This window comes from Rana temporaria, chromosome 12, assembly GCF_905171775.1.
Source record: "Rana temporaria chromosome 12, aRanTem1.1, whole genome shotgun sequence".
NCBI lineage: Eukaryota > Metazoa > Chordata > Amphibia > Anura > Ranidae > Rana > Rana temporaria.
The window spans coordinates 144,738,642-144,759,984 of NC_053500.1; positions in this window are offsets into that span (position 1 = coordinate 144,738,642).

Here is a 21,343-nt window from a genome sequence, read left to right on the forward strand (position 1 = left end):
ACCAGTGACATCACAGAGACCCTTCATATTCATGAGAACACAGCCTATCCAATCACTAGAGACCAGTGACATCACCAAGACCCTTCATATTCATGAGAACACAACCTATCCAATCACTAGAGACCAGTGACATCACAGAGACTCTTCATATTCATGAGAACACAGCCTGTCCATCACTAGAGACCAGTGACATCACCGAGACCCTTCATATTCATGAGAACAAAGCCTATCCAATCACTAGAGACCAGTGACATCACCGAGACCCTTCATATTCATGAGAACACAGCCAATCCAATCACTAGAGACCAGTGACATCACAGAGACCCTTCATATTCATGAGAACACAGCCTATCCAATCACTAGAGACCAGTGACATCACAGAGACCCTTCATATTCATGAGAACACAGCCTATCCAATCACTAGAGACCAGTGACATCACCGAGATGTGTTTTTTTCCCTTTAAATCCTAATATTATATCTACATTTTTTCGGATTCTTGTATTACGTAGGATGAAAGGTGAGGAAAACTTTTATTTCTTTGCATACTCGTCTATTTTTATTCGCAATGTGCACAATCATCATTTATAATTCAATCATATTACCAAAAGTATTGGGACGCCGGCCTTTGCACGCACATGAACTTTAATGGCGCCCCAGTCTTAGTCCGTAGGGTTCAATATTCAGTTGATTTCAGTAGCCATTTTGTTTTGTATGCACAGCGTCCTTTCAGGGTGAGAATGGTGATTAAACACAAGAGTATGGTCAGTAAAATTGTTCTATGGTTGGGACGCGAGATCTGGGCCCGCCGCCATGTTATGTATGAATATCGAACTGCCCTCGGCTTCATCTATTCCAACCCCCTACTAATCGTCTGATGTTAACACATCTGCTGACACGCCGCTGAACCCGGCCGGTTCACCCGCCAGGTCACCCCCTCGTCCTCCCTGACCTGCCATATAGGACACAAGCGGGGGGCCCATTGTGATGGTAATGGCCCTGGTGTGGCGACAAGAAGCCAAACAGATGTGTCCCGGCTGCTGAGCGATGGACTTCATGTGTTAACCGTCCTCGGGCAGGATAAAGCCCCCCCCCCTCTGCCTAGTCCTGCGGAGTGTCGGCCCTCACAGCCATAGCGCAGTACAGACCTTCATTCCTCCATGCGACACTAAACCTCATCGGGGGGGGGGGGGGGGATTTACTAAAACTGGAGAGTGTAAAATCTGCTGCAGCTCTGCATGGCGGCCAATCAGCTTCTAACTTTGGTTTTGATTAATTAAAAGGGGTTGTAAAGGTTCGTGTTTTTTCACTTCATGCATTGAGGTGAAAAAACACCTTGCAGTGGGATCAGGTTTACTGAGGAGCTCGCCAGGGGGAGGGGCGGCCCTGTATCCGTCTGGCTCACGAGGGGTTACAGAAAACCCGGTCAGGAGTATTTGGAAAGGGACTTTATACTGAACACCTTTCCAACAGCTGCTCAGCGCAGAACTTGGCAGTCCGGCCCACACAGCAAATTAGAAGCAGAAATCCCATTCTGGACCTCGGAACGGAAAGACGTGAAGATAAAACCACACACCCAACAATCTCTCCTATACCAAGTGTATATATACCGTATATATGTGTGTAGCACTACCCCCAAAGGAGCCGCTGGTTCATTCCTGGGTTTGCACGTTACCTCTAAAGCTTTGTTGTCAGGGTGTGGAGTCCATAATAAATGCAAAGTCCAGACAGATGGAAAACCTTCAAAAGTCAGGTTTTATTTTCTCTGCAGGGAAACTTCAACAAGAGAAAGTAGAAGGGAGGAGAAGAGCGGGGGGGAAGGTTCAGGCACGCGGTACAGAATGCTCAAAATAATCAATCGGTCTCCACGCTCCGCTATTGAGTGGGTACTGCTCACCCGGATAGGCCCCTCTCACCCGGATAGACCCCTCTCACCCGGATAGGCCCCTCTCACCCGGATAGGCCCCTCTCACCCGGATAGGCCCCTCTCACCCGGATAGGCCCCTCTCACCCGGATAGGCCCCTCTCAACCGGATAGGCCCCTCTCACCCGGATAGGCCCCTCTCACCCGGATAGGCCCCTCTCACCCGGATAGGCCCCTCTCACCCGGATAGGCCCCTCTCACCCGGATAGGCCCCTCTCACCCGGATAGGCCCCTCTCACCCGGATAGGCCCCTCTCACCCGGATAGGCCCCTCTCACCCGCATAGTCCCCCTAAGTATTGGCCTAGACATCCCTTAAATTTGAAATAGCGCCCCCTAGATTTGGGGTGGGCGCTACATATATATATATATATATATATATATATGAGGATGAGGAGGATGATGATGATGATTAGATAGATATAAATATGAATATGAAACTCTTGCAGAATGCTTTACATGGTATGACCTGCATGCTCCGTCTCTGTGGACCCTCTACATGCTCCGCGGGAAGGCGCGGAGTTAAACGCGACATTGAAGCGCGTCGCCCGGCCCATATTCGATTACCTCTTCCAGCCCAGCTGCTCAGCATTGTGTTAGCGTCACTCAGCAGACGTGTCCCCTTCACATGTGGCCCTTCACATGTGGCTGCACTGGACGGCGTGTGCGGTGACACGGCTCGTACCTGGAGTGCCCTAGAAGACCATTATCACCTCCACGCCTTCATATGATACAAATCCATCTTTATTTCTCCACATGGAGACCCACCGTCCCGACTCACCCGTGTGTAACCCACCGTCCCGACTCACCCGTGTGTAACCCACCGTCCCGACTCACCCGTGTGTAACCCACCGTCCCGACTCACCCGTGTGTAACCCTCCGTCCCGACTCACCCGTGTGTAACCCACCGTCCCGACTCACCCGTGTGTAACCCTCCGTCCCGACTCACCCGTGTGTAACCCACCGTCCCGACTCACTCGTGTGTAACCCACCGTCCCGACTCACTCGTGTGTAACCCACCGTCCCGACTCACCCGTGTGTAACCCACCGTCCCGACTCACCCGTGTGTAACCCACCGTCCCGACTCACCCGTGTGTAACCCACCGTCCCGACTCACCCGTGTGTAACCCACCGTCCCGACTCACCCGTGTGTAACCCACCGTCCCGACTCACTCGTGTGTAACCCACCGTCCCGACTCACTCGTGTGTAACCCACCGTCCCGACTCACCCGTGTGTAACCCACCGTCCCGACTCACCCGTGTGTAACCCACCGTCCCGACTCACTCGTGTGTAACCCACCGTCCCGACTCACTCGTGTGTAACCCACCGTCCCGACTCACCCGTGTGTAACCCACCGTCCCGACTCACTCGTGTGTAACCCACCGTCCCGACTCACTCGTGTGTAACCCACCGTCCCGACTCACCCGTGTGTAACCCACCGTCCCGACTCACCCGTGTGTAACCCACCGTCCCGACTTACCCGTGTGTAACCCACCGTCCCGACTCACCCGTGTGTAACCCACCGTCCCGACTCACCCGTGTGTAACCCACCGTCCCGACTCACCCGTGTGTAACCCACCGTCCCGACTCACTCGTGTGTAACCCACCGTCCCGACTCACTCGTGTGTAACCCACCGTCCCGACTCACCCGTGTGTAACCCACCGTCCCGACTCACCCGTGTGTAACCCACCGTCCCGACTCACTCGTGTGTAACCCACCGTCCCGACTCACTCGTGTGTAACCCACCGTCCCGACTCACTCGTGTGTAACCCACCGTCCCGACTCACCCGTGTGTAACCCACCGTCCCGACTCACTCGTGTGTAACCCTCCGTCCCGACTCACTCGTGTGTAACCCACCGTCCCGACTCACTCGTGTGTAACCCACCGTCCCGACTCACTCGTGTGTAACCCACCGTCCCGACTCACCCGTGTGTAACCCACCGTCCCGACTCACTCGTGTGTAACCCACCGTCCCGACTCACTCGTGTGTAACCCACCGCATTACAAATAGTGTCGTGAGCAAGAGGGCGGCCATCTTGGTCGGGGCTCAGGCTGTACTGGGAGGGCCCCGCCTGTGTACACAGCACTTCACATCAGAAACAAACAGCGAGGGACCCCCGGGGGAGGAAAGACAAACACTACAGACAAGAAGAGGAAACAATGAGAGGATAAAGAAAATAAACTCGAGGAGTCGTGTCCTTCAAATAGAAACTCTTACAATTCAGTCCTTGTGTTTGTGGAAGGATTGTACCAATCGCCCCACATAATCGTACCAATCGCCCCACATAATCGTACCAATCGCCCCACATAATCGTACCAATCGCCCCGCATAAATCGTACCAATCGCCCCGCATAATCGTACCAATCGCCCCGCATAATCGTACCAATCGCCCTGCATAATCGTACCAATCGCCCTGCATAAATCGTACCAATCGCCCCGCATAATCGTACCAATCGCCCCGCATAATCGTACCAATCGCCCTGCATAATCGTACCAATCGCTCCGCATAATCGTACCAATCGCCCGCCGTTATCTACAGAGTGAGATTTTATTACAGAAATTGGCCTCATGGCCTCTATGAAGTCAATGTCTGTATGTAGAAGGATGTGTCTGTCCTCATTGGTCCTGGATGTAAAGTTGGTCCCAAGGACAAAAAATGATTTGCATTGCTCTTCCCTCCATCCTGAAATAAGGACTGACACCTTCTGTGTTTTAGATTATTATAATAATACAGGATTTATATCGCACCTACAGATTGCTGAGGGGAGGCCACACTGATACAATACAATACAAGATGGTGTGATTTGTGGGATATGGTGATAACTTTCCGGTCTATGTCCACCATTCCTCCAAATAACAAAGGGGCACCATTCCTCCCACCGATACCAACAAAGGGGCACCATTCCTCGAAATAACACCAACAAAGGGGCACCATTCCGCCAACACCAACGTTGGGGCACCAATCCTCCAACACCAACGAAGGGGCACCATTCCTCCAACACCAACGAAGCGGCACCATTCCTCCAACACCAACGAAGGGGCACCATTCCTCCAACACCAACGAAGGGGCACCATTCCTCCAACATCAACGAAGGCACCATTCCTCCAACACCAACGAACGGGCACCATTCCTCCAACACCAACGAAGGGGCACCATTCCTCCAACACCAACGAAGGGGCACCATTCCTCCAACACCAACGAAGGCACCATTCCTCCAACACCAACGAACGGGCACCATTCCTCCAACACCAACGAAGGGGCACCATTCCTCCAACACCAACGAAGGGGCACCATTCCTCCAACACCAACGAAGGGGCACCATTCCTCCAACACCAACAAAGGGGCACCATTCCTCCAACACCAACGAACGGGCACCATTCCTCCAACACCAACGAAGGGGCACCATTCCTCCAACACCAACGAAGGGGCACCATTCCTCCAACACCAACGAAGGGGCACCATTCCTCCAACACCAACGAAGGGGCACCATTCCTCCAACACCAACAAAGGGGCACCATTCCTTCAACACCAACAAAGGGGCACCATTCCTCCAACACCAACGATGGACCACTATTCCTCCAACACAAACGAAGGGGCACCATTTCTCCAACACCAACGAAGGGGCACCATTTCTCCAACACCAACGAAGGGGCACCATTCCTCCAACTAACACCAATGAAGGGACATCATTCTTCCAACGCCAACGAAGGGGCACCATTCCTCCAACTAACACCAACGAAGGGACATCATTCTTCCAACGCCAACAAAGGGGCACCATTCCTCTCACTGACACCAACGATGGGGAGCAAGTACAGAACATCCCTTTTGTTCTTGATAAAATACATTTAAAGTTGAGACGGTGTGACACGCATGTCTCCCTCCACAGAGAGGAGGGGGAGAACTGAGCGTTGTCACCCTAAGACAGGAAGTGCGTTATTCACCGGGTGAAACTAAAGGGGGAAAAATGCAGCCACCACACCTGAGGACGGGTACACTGCAATCTATTACAGATTGATTTGTTTTTAGGTTTAGACGCGCCTTAGGGAAGCTCTATTGTGCTTTTTCTTTCTTATATTACAAGTGAAATCACGTGTAACGAAAACTAAATTAAAAATATAATTGAGCGTATAGAAATGTCGGCATCAGCAGATTGCAGAGATCTGCATCGTGATCAATCACACAAATGATATCTATATAATTGTATATATACTGTATATATAGACGCCAGTACACAGGTTATGGGGAGATTGGACTAAAGCAACCGAAAAGCTCTCCAACTGAACCTTCTGTTCTGAAGCTGGACATAGACAGGTCCTCTTTTTCGTCATTCCTCCACACACATGTACATTTTGGATGGAGAACCCCCCCCCCCCCCCCCACCTTGCGGAACCAGCCAAGTTTCAGCCCATCTATGGCCAGCCTAAGAAGACTTTATCACTGATCTGGTTGGAGGACTTTCTGACACCGTTTGGTTGGGCCCCAAGCCCTACTCCATGGTTTCCATACACTAGAGACCAGTGCAAACATACCAAACTGCGCCCCAACAATTGACACCCCCCCAAAAAAAATCAGGTACAAATACCTGTATTATACAGGTATCTGCACCCCCCCCCCCCTGAAAGGTGCCAAATGTGAGACCGGAGGGGGGGGGGGGGGGTTTCCGAAAAACGGAGGTTCACTTTTTGTGTGGACCTCCGCTTTAAGTTAAAAATCAATATTTTTTGCTAGAAAATTACTTGGAACCCCCAAACATTATATATATATATATATAGCCGGATTCGGGTAGAGCGGCGCTTCTGTAGTTCGGCGTAACGCATCCCATTTGCGCTACGCCGACGTTACACAGTGAGGCAAGTACTGTATTCACAAAGCACTTGCTCCCTAAGTTACATCGGCGTATCGTAAATGAGCCGGCGTAAGCCCGCCTAATTCAAAGTAGGCTGGTAGGGGGCGTGTTGTATGGTAATGAATCGTGACCCCACGTAAATGACGCGCCTAGCGAACGGCGCATGCGCCGTCCGAGGACGTATCCCAGTGCGCATGCTCAAAATCACGTTGCAAATAGTCAATGCTTTCGACGTGAACGTAACCTACGCCCAGCCCCATTCACGTACAAATTAACGCAAATGGCGTAAACGACGTGAAATTCAACGGCTGTTCCGACGTCCATACTTAACATTGGCTGCGCCATCTTTTAGGTGGTTTATCTTTACGCCTGAAAAACGCCTTACGTAAACGTCGTATCTTACTGCGACGGGCGTACGTACGTTCGTGAATAGGCGTATCTAGCTCATTTACATATTTTCGGCGTGAATCCACGTACACGCCCCTAGCGGCCAGCGTAAATATGCAGCTAAGATACAACGGCATAGGAGACTTACGCCGGTCGTATCTTAGCAACAGGTAAGCGTATCTCAATTTGAGAATACGCTTAAAGATACAACGGCGCGGATTCAGACTTACGACGGCGTATATACTGATACGCGGTCGTTACTGTACCTGAATCCGGCTAATATATTTTAGCAGAGACCCTAGGGACTAAAAAGGTGGTTGTTGCAACATTTTATGTCGCACTGTATTTGCCCAGCGGTCTTTCAAATGCAGTTTTTGGGGAAAAAAATACACTTCAATGAATAATAAAAAAAAAACAGTAAAGTTAGCCCAATTTTTATTTATTTTTTGTTTTAATGTGAAAGATGATGTTACGCCGCGAGAATCGTGATCCATCTTCTAATCGCGATTCTCATTTTAGCGCAGAATCGTGTGTATCTGTAATGTACATTCTCTGGTAGGATAATCCTCGATGTCTATGTATTATTTGCCATGAGGACCTTCATTGGACCATGCCGGGGTATTGCTTCCACTTTTCTGCCTCTTTTAGCTGCAGTGTATGTGCCGCACATAGAGGGGGCGCTCTGGAGCCATGGATGAAAGAGTTATGATAGGGTGTCCTGGGGGGGTGGAGAGGGTGACAAAAGAGCCTCTTGAAGTGAGAAGGGCGTCTTGCTGAGAGGCAGCCTGGAGAAGGAGCTGAAAGTGACAATTAGTGACATAATACGGCCATTTAATTGTCCTAATGCCCCTTGGTGGGGGTTATATGGCCGCCATAAGCCCTCCTTGTATTGACGGAGCTCTCACCCTCTACAGCTCTATTGTTTTTTACGTCAATGTGTGAAGAGATTTACAGTGGGCTTCTTGGGGGGGGGGGGGGGTTAGAAAGCGAATTTCCTCAGATCAGAGTTCCTGAGGCCATCGCGGCCAATCAGCGATTACGCGCCTCTTCGCGTTACAAACGTGATTATTCAGGGAAACTCCATCTTGTCCACTTTAAGTCATCCGGAGACTTTTCTATTTCCAACATGTTCTATAAAAACTTTATTTTTCTGTGAAGTTAAACGCAGAAGAACAACTTATGAATAAAGCTTTGTCCCGTTTGAACACAAAAGAGTGTCAGCGGTCAGGTCACAAAAAAATCGCCCTTGTTTGGAATTCATCTTTATGACGTCACGCGTTTTATCTGCCGCATTCTCGCCACGTGAGCGGCGCTGGAATCCTCTAGAGCAGGGGGTCTCTGAACTTTCTAAGCACAGGGCCACTTTACTGTCCATCAGGCTTTAGGGGGCCGGACTGTGGCCAAAAGGAGTAGAAAAAGGTCCCAGCATCAGTTGGAGTAAACCATGCCCCATCTTCGGTGTCAGTGAGAGGAATCGTGCCCCATCACTTGTGTCATTGGGAGGAATTGTGCCCCGTCATTGGGCCCCATTGTTGATGTCATTGGGAGGAATTGTGCCCTGTCATTGGACCCCATTGATGATGTCATTGGGAGGAATTGTGCCCCATCTTTGGTGTCTTTGGTAGGAATTGTGCCCCATCATTGGGCCCCATTGTTCATGTCATTGGGAGGAATTGTGCCCATCTTTGGTGTCTTTGGTAGGAATTGTGCCCCGTCATTGGGCCCCATTGTTGATGTCATTGGGAGGAATTGTGCCCCGTCATTGGGCCCCATCTTTGGTGTCTTTGGTAGGAATTGTGCCCCATCTTTGGTGTCTTTGGTAGGAATTGTGCCCCATCATTGGGCCCCATTGTTGATGTCATTGGGAGGAATTGTGCCCCATCTTTGGTGTCTTTGGTAGGAACTGTGCCCCATTATTGGCCCCCATTGATGATGTCATTGGGAGGAATTGTGCCCCATCTTTGGTGTCTTTGGTAGGAATTGTGCCCCATCATTGGGCCCCATTGTTCATGTCATTGGGAGGAATTGTGCCCATCTTTGGTGTCTTTGGTAGGAATTGTGCCCCGTCATTGGGCCCCATCATTGGTGTCTTTGGTAGGAATTGTGCCCCGTCATTGGGCCCCATCGTTGATGTCATTGGGAGGAATTGTGCCCCATCTTTGGTGTCTTTGGTAGGAATTGTGCCCCGTCATTGGGCCCCATCGTTGATGTCATTGGGAGGAATTGTGCCCCATCTTTGGTGTCTTTGGTAGGAATTGTGCCCCGTCATTGGGCCCCATTGTTGATGTCATTGGTAGGAATTGTGCCCCGTCATTGGGCCCCATTGTTGATGTCATTGGGAGGAATTGTGCCCCGTCATTGGGCCCCATCTTTGGTGTCTTTGGTAGGAATTGTGCCCCATCTTTGGTGTCTTTGGTAGGAATTGTGCCCCATCATTGGGCCCCATTGTTGATGTCATTGGGAGGAATTGTGCCCCATCGTTGGTGTCTTTGGTAGGAATTGTGCCCAGTCATTGGGCCCTATTGTTGATGGCATTGGGTGGAATTGTGCCCCATCTTTGGTGTCATTGGGCCCAATTGTTGGTGTCATGAGTAACTGTGCCCCTTTGTTGGTGTAGATGAATGAAATACTTCCCCAAGGGCCAGATAAAAGCAAGCAAAGGGCTGCATCCGGCCCCTGGGCCGCAGTTTGGAGACCACTGCTCTAGAGCAGGGGGTCTCCTTCAAACGTTGGAAAGGCCCGACTGTGGCCAGAGGGAGGAAACAATACCCCATGATTGGTATTAGAGGGAGTAATAATGCCCCAACATTGGTATCAATGGGAGGAATAGCGTCTCTATGGTCTAAACCCAAAGTCCTCCACTACAAAGCTGCGCCGATCCGCCAACATCTGCACCGCCGATCCGCCAACATCTGCGCCGCATCCCTTCCTCAAGCTGCCGGTAATTTGATTTATAAAAACGGAGAATCGCTTCATCAATCTGGACATAAAAAAAACGCAATAATTAAAGCGGCGTAATCTGATTATAGAAACTGTCTAACGCTAATGGAACGGCGTGGCGTACGTCTCTTTTACGGCGGCGTGTTTACATCGCCATATAATGAATATTCAGCGGAGTTCTGGCGCTCGCTGTAAAAACACCACAATTCATGCGCTCGCCCTGAGCCGCGAAGCCGGCGCGTTTCATGGCACGTCGCTCGCCGTCACCTCGGCGGTGCAGAGAGAGAAGAGAAAAGAAAACATTTAGGGAAACGCACACTTTGCGGTTCTTTTATACGGATTTTTCTTCTGTCTGCAAAGTGGTGTCAAGTTTTCAAACTTCTATAAAACGTGTTCGGCGTTTATGGGCTTTATACGAGGAAACCGCGTCCGCGGGAGGAACAGGAGCCTTCTGTGTTCTCATAACCACAAATACAATATTTTATGTCACCTATAAACACCAAAATACGCCGTGGATAATATTCTATAGACATTTCCTTCTTTTTTAAAGGATATAGGAAAAAATGTGGGGGAGGAAGAGATCATAACAAAGTCAAAAAATAAAAAATAATATTTTCATATATATGTGCGAAAAAAGTTGTGGGGGGGGGGCATAACAATTGAAGAAAAAAAAAAGAAGAAAGGTTATATATATATATATGGGCATAAAAAGTCAAGAGGAAGGAAAAAAAATTCTCTCTCCTTTGACATACTGTATGTACAGTATATATTATTATTATTTAATATTTTTTCATACAGATATAATCATATCCGTATATAAAGATATAACGTTTGGGGGTAGGGCATAACAATTAAAAAAAAAAAATTATATTACACACACATACATACATTTCATAAATATATATTTAATATATATATTTTTTTCTTATTTTCTTATATTATTATTATTTTTTATATCATTACATAAAGATATAATCCATATCCGTATACAAAGATATAAAGTTTGGCAGTAGGGCGCATAACAAGTCATGGGAGATTTTTTTTTATTATTTGTTTATATATATATATGCACACATACATTTCATAAATATATATTTAATATATATATATTTTTTTTAATGCCCCTATAAAAATATTTTATAGTTCTGGGGTGGGGTAGGGCATAACAAATGAATATGAATATATATATATATATATATATATATATATATATATATATATATATATATATATTCATTTGTTATGCCCTACCCCACCCCAGAACTATAAAATATTTTTTATTGGGGCATTAAAAAAAATATATATATATTAAATATATATTTATGAAATGTATGTGTGCATATATATATATATAAAACATTGTTTTTTTTCCCCTTCAATTGTTATTTATATATATATATATATATATATATATATATATATATATATATATATATATATATATATATAAAATCATTTTTATTTGGCCTGTATTATCTTTGTGTAATATTACAATTTGTTTGATGATCTAAATTATTTAAGTGTGAGAGATATGCAAAAAAATAAATCAGGAAGGGGGCAAATACTTTTTCACACAACTGTGTGTGTGTGTGTGTATATATATATTTGTTTTTTCCATTGCGTTTTTATGCCCTCCCCCCACAACTATTTTTTATATTATATATATATATATATATATATATATATATATATATATATATATATATATATATACACACACACACACACACACACACACACACACACACACACACACACACACATACATACATACATACATATAAATAATAAATGGAAATAATATTTTAAAAATGCATCTTGGATTTCCTCGGGTTATCTTTGTGTAATATTACAATTTGTTTGATGATTTGAATCATGTAAGTGTGAGAAATATGCAAAAAAAAATTATAAAAAAATCAGGAAGGGAGCAAATATTTTTTCACACAATTGTTCCTTCCTTTTTTTTTTTTTGTTTGCATATTCCTCACACTTACATGATTCAAATCATCAAAAAAAATTTAATATTACACAAAGATAACTGGAGAAAATCCAAGATGCATTTTTTTATTATTATTTCCAATTATTAAGGGGAAAAAAAGCTGTTCAAACCTGCCTGTCCCTATGTGAAAAAGTAATTACCCCCCCCCCCTCCCATGCTGAATCATGAGTGAATTGTAATTAACCACCATTTTTGGAAAGCGGAGTTAAATTTCACTTGCCACACCCAGGCCTGATTACTGCCAGACCTGTTGAATCAAGAAATCACATAAATAGAAGCCGTCTGACAAAGAGAAGAACGCCAACAGATCACAAAAAACTGCACATCAGCCGCCACAATCTAAAAATATTCAAAAACAGATTAGAAACAAAGTAATGCTCATGTATCGGTCTAGGAAGGGTTTCAAGGTCATTTCTAAGGTTTTTGAACTCCAGTAAACCTCGGAGGGGGGGGGGGGGGGTCCAATATCCACAAATGGAGATAACATGGAACAGTGGTGAACCTTCCCAGGAGTTGCCGGTGATCTGCCGTGCTGGTTTCAGGTATCCTGGAAGTTCCAGCGCATGCGCAAACTGATGCGCTGAGCTGGTTCCAGCTATCGGGAAAGTTCCTTCAAGCCCTGTGCAGGTGCAAAACTTGCTGACGGAAATCTCCGAACCTCGGCCGGCATCCAGGGCGACGTGGATTTTGAGGTAAGTGGCCAGTCGGCCTCACGTCCTCGCTCGCTCGGCCTCCTGGCTCTTTTTTTTAACATCCTCCAATCCACGGGGATGTTAAAGAATGAGCCTGGATGCAGGGCGAGGTTCGGGAATTTCCGTCGGGAAGTTTGCGCCTGCGCAGTCAGCGAAGGAACTTCCCCCACAGGGGAACATTGAGGACAAGTCACCGGCCTACAAAAATGACTCCAAGAACGTGACGAGGACTCATCCAGGAGGACATAAAAGAGCCGAGAACATGTACAGACCTTCCCTCAGGTGAGATCGGTGTTCATCATTCACCAATAAGAAAGAGACGGGGAAAAAATGGCGTCCATGGGAGAGTTCCAAGGCCAAAGCCACCGCTGACCAAAAAGAACACAACGGCTCTTCTCACATTTACCAAAAAACATCTGAATGTCGCAATATTAATAAGCCCCAGTGAGTGCGGCCACACATCACATTGATGAAGGCGTTGTGGATATATGAACACAGACAGACCTCTATATATTGTAGGGGGGGGGAGGGGGGGGGGGTCCAGTGATACAATCCTCATCCCTCTCTATAAACACCCCTCGGGGGCCCTATGCCGGGGCCCCCCATGCACGCAGCATATTGAACGTGTCACTTCTCAATGGACATGTTAGATAAATAATTGTACATTTGTAAAGACATCCATCTTGTGAGCGGCAGCTGCACCCCCCCCCCCCCCCCCCCCCGCGCCGGAGACGGAGGAAGCTCTGCGTCCCTTCACAGAGAAAAGAAAGAAAAAAGAAAAAAAAAACACAAGAAAGGAAAACTTGCGGCGCGTATCGATCCCCGGCACCGAGGGCACGGAGCGCGGCACTAAATTATTAAACGGAGCGATTCTTCCCGTGCACTTAGAGCCGCGCTCGCATACAAATCCTCGCCGTTTACCAATCGCGCCATCGTCTCTCCTTCCAATTATTCTTCTCATTATTGGATTTCCCCTCCCCCCCCCCCCCCCCAATTTATTACTCAGATTAAAATCTTCACATTAAATTATTTTCACTTTTTCTTTTTCCTCCTCTCTACAGAAAGTAATTATCGATCACGCTGAGCGGCGGAGGGGAGGGCCAATCATTGCCGACGGGCCGCGTACAACGCAGGGATTTATCAATGACTTTAATTATCGATCGGCATTCCTGAAGGGGGCGGGGCAATGAGGACGCAATCAATTGCGATCGCCGTTTTGTTTTCTCTTCTTCCCGTGACGCGTCAGTCAGGATAGCGGAGGGGTAATGACAGTACATGGGGGGGGGGGTTACTAAAGGCAAATAGACGGTGCACTTTGCAAGGGCAGCTGCTCCAGAGCTTCGTAAATGACGGGGAAGCTCTGCTAACTTCCCTCATCCAATCACGTGCAAGCAAAAGGGCGTTTCTTTTTTTTTTTTTCTGCATGTGATTGGGAATTCTTTGCAAAGGGAATCTTTCGGGTGAATTTACTAAAGGCAAATAGACTGTGCACTTTGCAAGGGCAGCTGCTTCAGAGTTTAGTAAATGATGGGGAAGCTCTGCTGATTTCCATCATCCAATCACATGCAAGCTTTTCCTCATAGATTAGTAAATGGGATGGAGCAACTGACCTTGCAAAGTGCAACAGTTTTTGCCTTTAGTAAATCCTCCCTAAAGATCCACTTTGCAGAGAATACCCAATCACATGCAAGGAGAGAAAGCATTTTTTGCTTGCATGCAATTGGATGATGGGGGTCAGCAGAGCTTCCCCTCATTTACTAAGCTCTGGAGCAACAGTCTATTAGGTAGATTCAGGTACGTTCGCGTAACTTTGCGGCGGCGTAGCTTAAGGAATTTAAGCTACGCCGCCGTAAGTTAGCGAGGCAAGTACATGATTCACAATGTACTTGCCTGCTATGTTACGGCGGCGTAGCGTAAATGCGGCGGGCGTAAGGGCGCCTAATTCCAATGTGTTTGAGGGGGGCGTGTTTTATGTTAATGGCGCTTGACCTCACGTTTTTCCTCTACTGCTCATGCGCCGGGCGCCTACATTTCCCAGTGTGCATTGCGGCTAAGTACGCCGCACGGGCCTATTGATTTCGACGTGGACGTAAACAACGTAAATCCCGATTCAAGGACGACTTTCCACGCGGGAACGGCGGCCATACTTGACATTACTATTCCAATAGGGCCCAGCTCTAACTTTACGCGGCCTATCTCTTACGTAAACGGCGTAGAAGTACTGCGGCGGCCGGGCGTACGTTCGTGAATCGGCGTATCTCCTCATTTACATATTCTACGCCGACCGCAATGGAAGCGCCACCTAGCGGCCATCCAAAATATTGCAATCTAAGATAGGACGGCGCAAGCCGGCGTATCTTAGATATGTTTAAGCGTATCTCTGTTTGAGCATACACTTAAACGTACGTCGGCGTAGATTCTGAGTTAGGTCGGCTTATCTACTGATATCTACTGATAGGCCGACCTAACTCTACCTGAATCTACCTATATTTGTCTAATTCCACCCCACAGTGTCACCGCGCTGGAAATAATGTGTAACCCCCATTTACCAATCACAGGAGCTCAGATTGTGATAAACTGAAATCTGATTGGCTGCTGTGCCGTACCCCATAAATCAGGACCGGTCTGGGGGGGGGTATATATATATATCCAGACAATGATCTTCTCTTATTTCCTCCCTATAACAAGGGCTTGTTTACACTGCCCTCCTGAAAAGTGATCCGTAGTGTGGATCCCTTTTTATAGGGTGGTTAGGGAGGTGATATATTGCCTCCTCACTGCATGTTTTTCCCCTGAAACACAAGAGTACAGCATTGGAGATCGCTGTACTGACATCAAGTAGTTAGTACAGCGGTTCCTCTTGAGCTGTCAGTTTTTTTTTTTCTTGCTCAGCCTGCTGGGTTGAAAATAAATAAATAAAATAAAAACCAGTAGTGAGTAGCAGGCTGTAGGGGGCGCTGCTGCACAGAGAAGGTTTTCTACTTTCATTCATAGAATCAGGGGTGGACTGACAACTCATGGGGGGCCCCAGGAAATAGGAGATTATGGGGGCCCCCAGGCAATAGGAGATTATGGGGGCCCCCAGCAATGGGAGATTATGGGGCCCCCAGCAATGGGAGATTATGGGGCCCCCAGGCAATAGGAGATTATGGGGGCCCCGGGCAATAGGAGATTATGGGCCCCCCGGGCAATAGGAGATTATGGGGCCCCCGGGCAATAGGAGATTATGGAGCCCCCGGGCAATAGGAGATTATGAGGCCCCCGGGCAATAGGAGATTATGGGGGCCCCCAGCAATGGGAGATTATGGGGCCCCCAGCAATGGGAGATTATGGGGCCCCCAGGCAATAGGAGATTATGGGGCCCCCGGGCAATAGGAGATTATGGAGCCCCCGGGCAATAGGAGATTATGAGGCCCCCGGGCAATAGGAGATTATGGGGGCCCCGGCAATAGGAGATTATGGGGCACCCGGGCAATAGGAGATTATGGGGCACCCGGGCAATAGGAGATTATGGGGCACCCGGGCAATAGGAGATTATGGGGGCCCTGGCAATAGGAGATTATGGGGCCCCCGGCAATAGGAGATTATGGGGCACCCGGGCAATAGGAGATTATGGGGCACCCGGGCAATAGGAGATTATGGGGCACCCGGGCAATAGGAGATTATGGGGGCCCTGGCAATAGGAGATTATGGGGCCCCCGGCAATAGGAGATTATGGGGCACCCGGGCAATAGGAGATTATGGGGCACCCGGGCAATAGGAGATTATGGGGCACCCGGGCAATAGGAGATTATGGGGCCCCCGGGCAATAGGAGATTATGGGGCACCCAGGCAATAGGAGATTATGGGGCCCCCGGGCAATAGGAGATTATGGGGCCCCCGGGCAATAGGAGATTATGGGGCCCCCGGGCAATAGGAGATTATGGGGCCCCCGGGCAATAGGAGAACGCAAACACATCAAAAACATGCGGCTAGCGCAATAAGTGTCTTAACGGCGCTGAAACGTCTTTGTGCATCTAAAGGAGCCCAGGGAAGCAATTTCATGAAATATAGATGAAGATCCGGAGAGTAGTGGATGGAGGAGGAGGAGCCGGAGGAGGGGGAGGAGGAGGAGCCGGAGGAGGAGCCAGAGGAGGGAGAAGTGGTTTAGTGTCACTTTAACTTCAACTGATGAGCTCTGGTGAGATGGAAACAGCTGTGTGTGTGGGGTGGATGAGGAATGTTCTGTATTGGGGAATAGAAGTGACTTTGCATCCAGTGAATGTTCTGTATTGGGGAATAGAAGTGACTTTGTATCCAGTGAATGTTCTGTATTGGGGAATAGAAGTGACTTTGTATCCAGTGAATGTTCTGTATTGGGGAATAGAAGTGACTTTGCATCCAGTGAAAGTTCTGTATTGGGGTACAGAAGTCACTTTGTATCCAGTGAAAGTTCAGTATTGGGGTACAGAAATCACTTTGTATCCAGTGAATGTTCTATATTGGGGTACAGAAGTCTCTTTGTAACCAGTGAATGTTCTGTATTGGGGTATAGAAGTCTCTTTGAATACAATGTATCCAGTGAATGTTCTGTATTGGGGTACAGAAGTCTCTTTGTAACCAGTGAATGTTCTGTATTGGGGTATAGAAGTCTCTTTGAATACAATGTATCCAGTGAATGTTCTGTATTGGGGTACAGAAGTCACTTTGTATCCAGTGAATGTTCTGTATTGGGGTACAGAAGTCACTTTGCATCCAGTGAATGTTCTGTATTGGGGTATAGAAGTGACTTTGCATCCAGTGAATGTTCTGTATTGGGGTACAGAAGTCACTTTGCATCCAGTGAATGTTCTGTATTGGGGTATAGAAGTGACTTTGCATCCAGTGAATGTTCTGTATTGGGGTACAGAAGTCACTTTGTAACCAGTGAATGTTCTGTATTGGGGTATAGAAGTGACTTTGCATCCAGTGAATGTTCTGTATTGGGGTACAGAAGTCACTTTGCATCCAGTGAATGTTCTGTATTGGGGTATAGAAGTGACTTTGCATCCAGTGAATGTTCTGTATTGGGGTACAGAAGTCACTTTGCATCCAGTGAATGTTCTGTATTGGGGTATAGAAGTGACTTTGCATCCAGTGAATGTTCTGTATTGGGGTACAGAAGTCACTTTGTAACCAGTGAATGTTCTGTATTGGGGTATAGAAGTGACTTTGTAACCAGGGAATGTTCTATATTGGGGAATAGAAGTGACTTTGCATCCAGTGAATGTTCTGTATTGGGGAATAGAAGTGACTTTGCATCCAGTGAATGTTCTGTATGGGGGAATAGAAGTCACTTTGTAACCAGTGAATGTTCTGTATTGGGGAATAGAAGTCTCTTTGAATACAATGTATCCAGTAGGGATGAGCTTCGAGTTCGAGTCGAACATTGCCTGTTCGCCGAACAGCGAACTATTTGGGGTGTTCGCTGCAAAATCGAAAAGCCGCAGAACACCCTGGAGAAGTCTATGGGAGAAATCTAAAGTGCTAATTTTAAAGGCTAATATGCAAGTTATTGTCGTAAAAAGTGTTTGGGGACCCGGGTCCTTTCCCCAGGGGACATGTATCAATGCAAAAAAAGTTAAAAAAAAAAGCAGATTTTTCGGTAGCAGTGATTTTAATAATGCTTAAAGTGAAACAATAAAAGTGAAATATTCCTTTAAATTTTGTACCTGGGGGGGGTGTATAGTATGCTTGTGAAGTAGCTCTTGTTTCCCGTACTTAGAACTGTCCCTGCACAAAGTGTCATTTCTGAAAGCTAAAAAGTCATTTAAAATCACTGCTCCCGAAAAAAATGCAGTTTTTAAAACTTTTTTTTGCATTAATACATGTCCCCTGGGACAGGACCCGGGTCCCCAAACACTTTTTATGACAATAACTTGCATATTAGCCTTTAAAATCAGCACTTTAGATTTCAAACGTTCGAGTCCCATAGACTTTAATGGGGTTCTACAGTTCACACAAACTTTTGGTTCGTTCGCAGGTTCTGGTGCAAACCAAAGGGGGGGGGGGGGGGAGTTCAGCTCATCCCTAGTATCCAGTGAATGTTCTGTATTGGGGAATAGAAGTGACTTTGCATCCAGTGAATGTTCTGTATTGGGGAATAGAAGTGACTTTGTATCCAGTGAATGTTCTGTATTGGGGAATAGAAGTGACTTTGTATCCAGTGAATGTTCTGTATTGGGGAATAGAAGTGACTTTGCATCCAGTGAATGTTCTGTATTGGGGAATAGAAGTGACTTTGCATCCAGTGAATGTTCTGTATTGGGGAATAGAAGTGACTTTGCATCCAGTGAATGTTCTGTATTGGGGAATAGAAGTGACTTTGCACCCAGTGAATGTTCTGTATTGGGGAATAGAAGTGACTTTGCACCCAGTGAATGTTCTGTATTGGGGAATAGAGGTGACTTTGCATCCAGTGAATGTTCTGTATTGGGGAATATAAGTGACTTTGCATCCAGTGAATGTTCTGTATTGGGGAATAGAAGTGACTTTGCATCCAGTGAATGTTCTGTATTGGGGAATAGAAGTCACTTTGTATCCAGTGAATGTTCTGTATTGGGGAATAGAAGTGACTTTGTATGCAGTGAATGTTCTGTATTGGGGAATAGAAGTGACTTTGTAACCAGTGAATGTTCTGTATTGGGGAATAGAAGTGACTATGCATCCAGTGAATGTTCTGTATTGGGGAATAGAAGTGACTTTGCATCCAGTGAATGTTCTGTATTGGGGAATAGAAGTGACTTTGCATCCAGTGAATGTTCTGTATTGGGAATAGAAGTGAATTTGTAACCAGTGAATGTTCTGTATTGGGAATAGAAGTGACTTTGTATGCAGTGAATGTTCTGTATTGGGGAATAGAAGTGACTTTGCATCCAGTGAATGTTCTGTATTGGGGAATAGAAGTGACTTTGTAACCAGTGAATGTTCTGTATTGGGGAATAGAAGTGACTTTGCATCCAGTGAATGTTCTGTATTGGGGAATAGAAGTGACTTTGCATCCAGTGAATGTTCTGTATTGGGGAATAGAAGTGACTTTGCATCCAGTGAATGTTCTGTATTGGGGAATAGAAGTGACTTTGCATCCAGTGAATGTTCTGTATTGGGGAATAGAAGTGACTTTGTATCCAGTGAATGTTCTGTATTGGGGAATGGAAGTGACTTTGTACCCAGTGAATGTTCTGTATTGGGGAATAGAAGTCACTTTGTATCCAGTGAATGTTCTGTATTGGGGAATAGAAGTCACTTTTTAACCAGTGAATGTTCTGTATTGGGGAATAGAGGTGACTTTGCATCCAGTGAATGTTCTGTATTGGGGAATAGAAGTGACTTTGCATCCAGTGAATGTTCTGTATTGGGGAATAGAGGTGACTTTGCATCCAGTGAATGTTCAGTATTGGGGAATAGAAGTGACTTTGCATCCAGTGAATGTTCTGTATTGGGGAATAGAAGTGACTTTGTATGCAGTGAATGTTCTGTATTGGGGAATAGAAGTGACTTTGCATCCAGTGAATGTTCTGTATTGGGGAATAGAAGTGACTTTGCACCCAGTGAATGTTCTGTATTGGGGAATAGAAGTGACTTTGCATCCAGTGAATGTTCTGTATTGGGGAATAGAAGTGACTTTGTATGCAGTGAATGTTCTGTATTGGGGAATAGAAGTGACTTTGCATCCAGTGAATGTTCTGTATTGGGGAATAGAAGTGACTTTGCACCCAGTGAATGTTCTGTATTGGGGAATAGAAGTGACTTTGCATCCAGTGAATGTTCTGTATTGGGGAATAGAAGTGACTTTGTATGCAGTGAATGTTCTGTATTGGGGAATAGAAGTGACTTTGCATCCAGTGAATGTTCTGTATTGGGGAATAGAAGTCACTTTGTAACCAGTGAATGTTCTGTATTGGGGAATAGAAGTGACTTTGTATCCAGTGAATGTTCTGTATTGGGGAATAGAAGTGACTTTGCATCCAGTGAATGTTCTGTATTGGGGAATAGAAGTGACTTTGCATCCAGTGAATGTTCTGTATTGGGGAATAGAAGTGACTTTGCATCCAGTGAATGTTCTGTATTGGGGAATAGAAGTGACTTTGCATCCAGTGAATGTTCTGTATGGGGGAATAGAAGTGACTTTGCATCCAGTGAATGTTCTGTATTGGGGAATAGAAGTGACTTTGCATCCAGTGAATGTTCTGTATTGGGGAATAGAAGTGACTTTGCATCCAGTGAATGTTCTGTATGGGGGAATAGAAGTGACTTTGCATCCAGTGAATGTTCTGTATTGGGGAATAGAAGTGACTTTGCATCCAGTGAATGTTCTGTATTGGGGAATAGAAGTGACTTTGCATCCAGTGAATGTTCTGTATTGGGGAATAGAAGTGACTTTGCATCCAGTGAATGTTCTGTATGGGGGAATAGAAGTGACTTTGCATCCAGTGAATGTTCTGTATTGGGGGAATAGTAGTGACTTTGCATCCAGTGAATGTTCTGTATTGGGGGAATAGTAGTGACTTTGCATCCAGTGAATGTTCTGTATTGG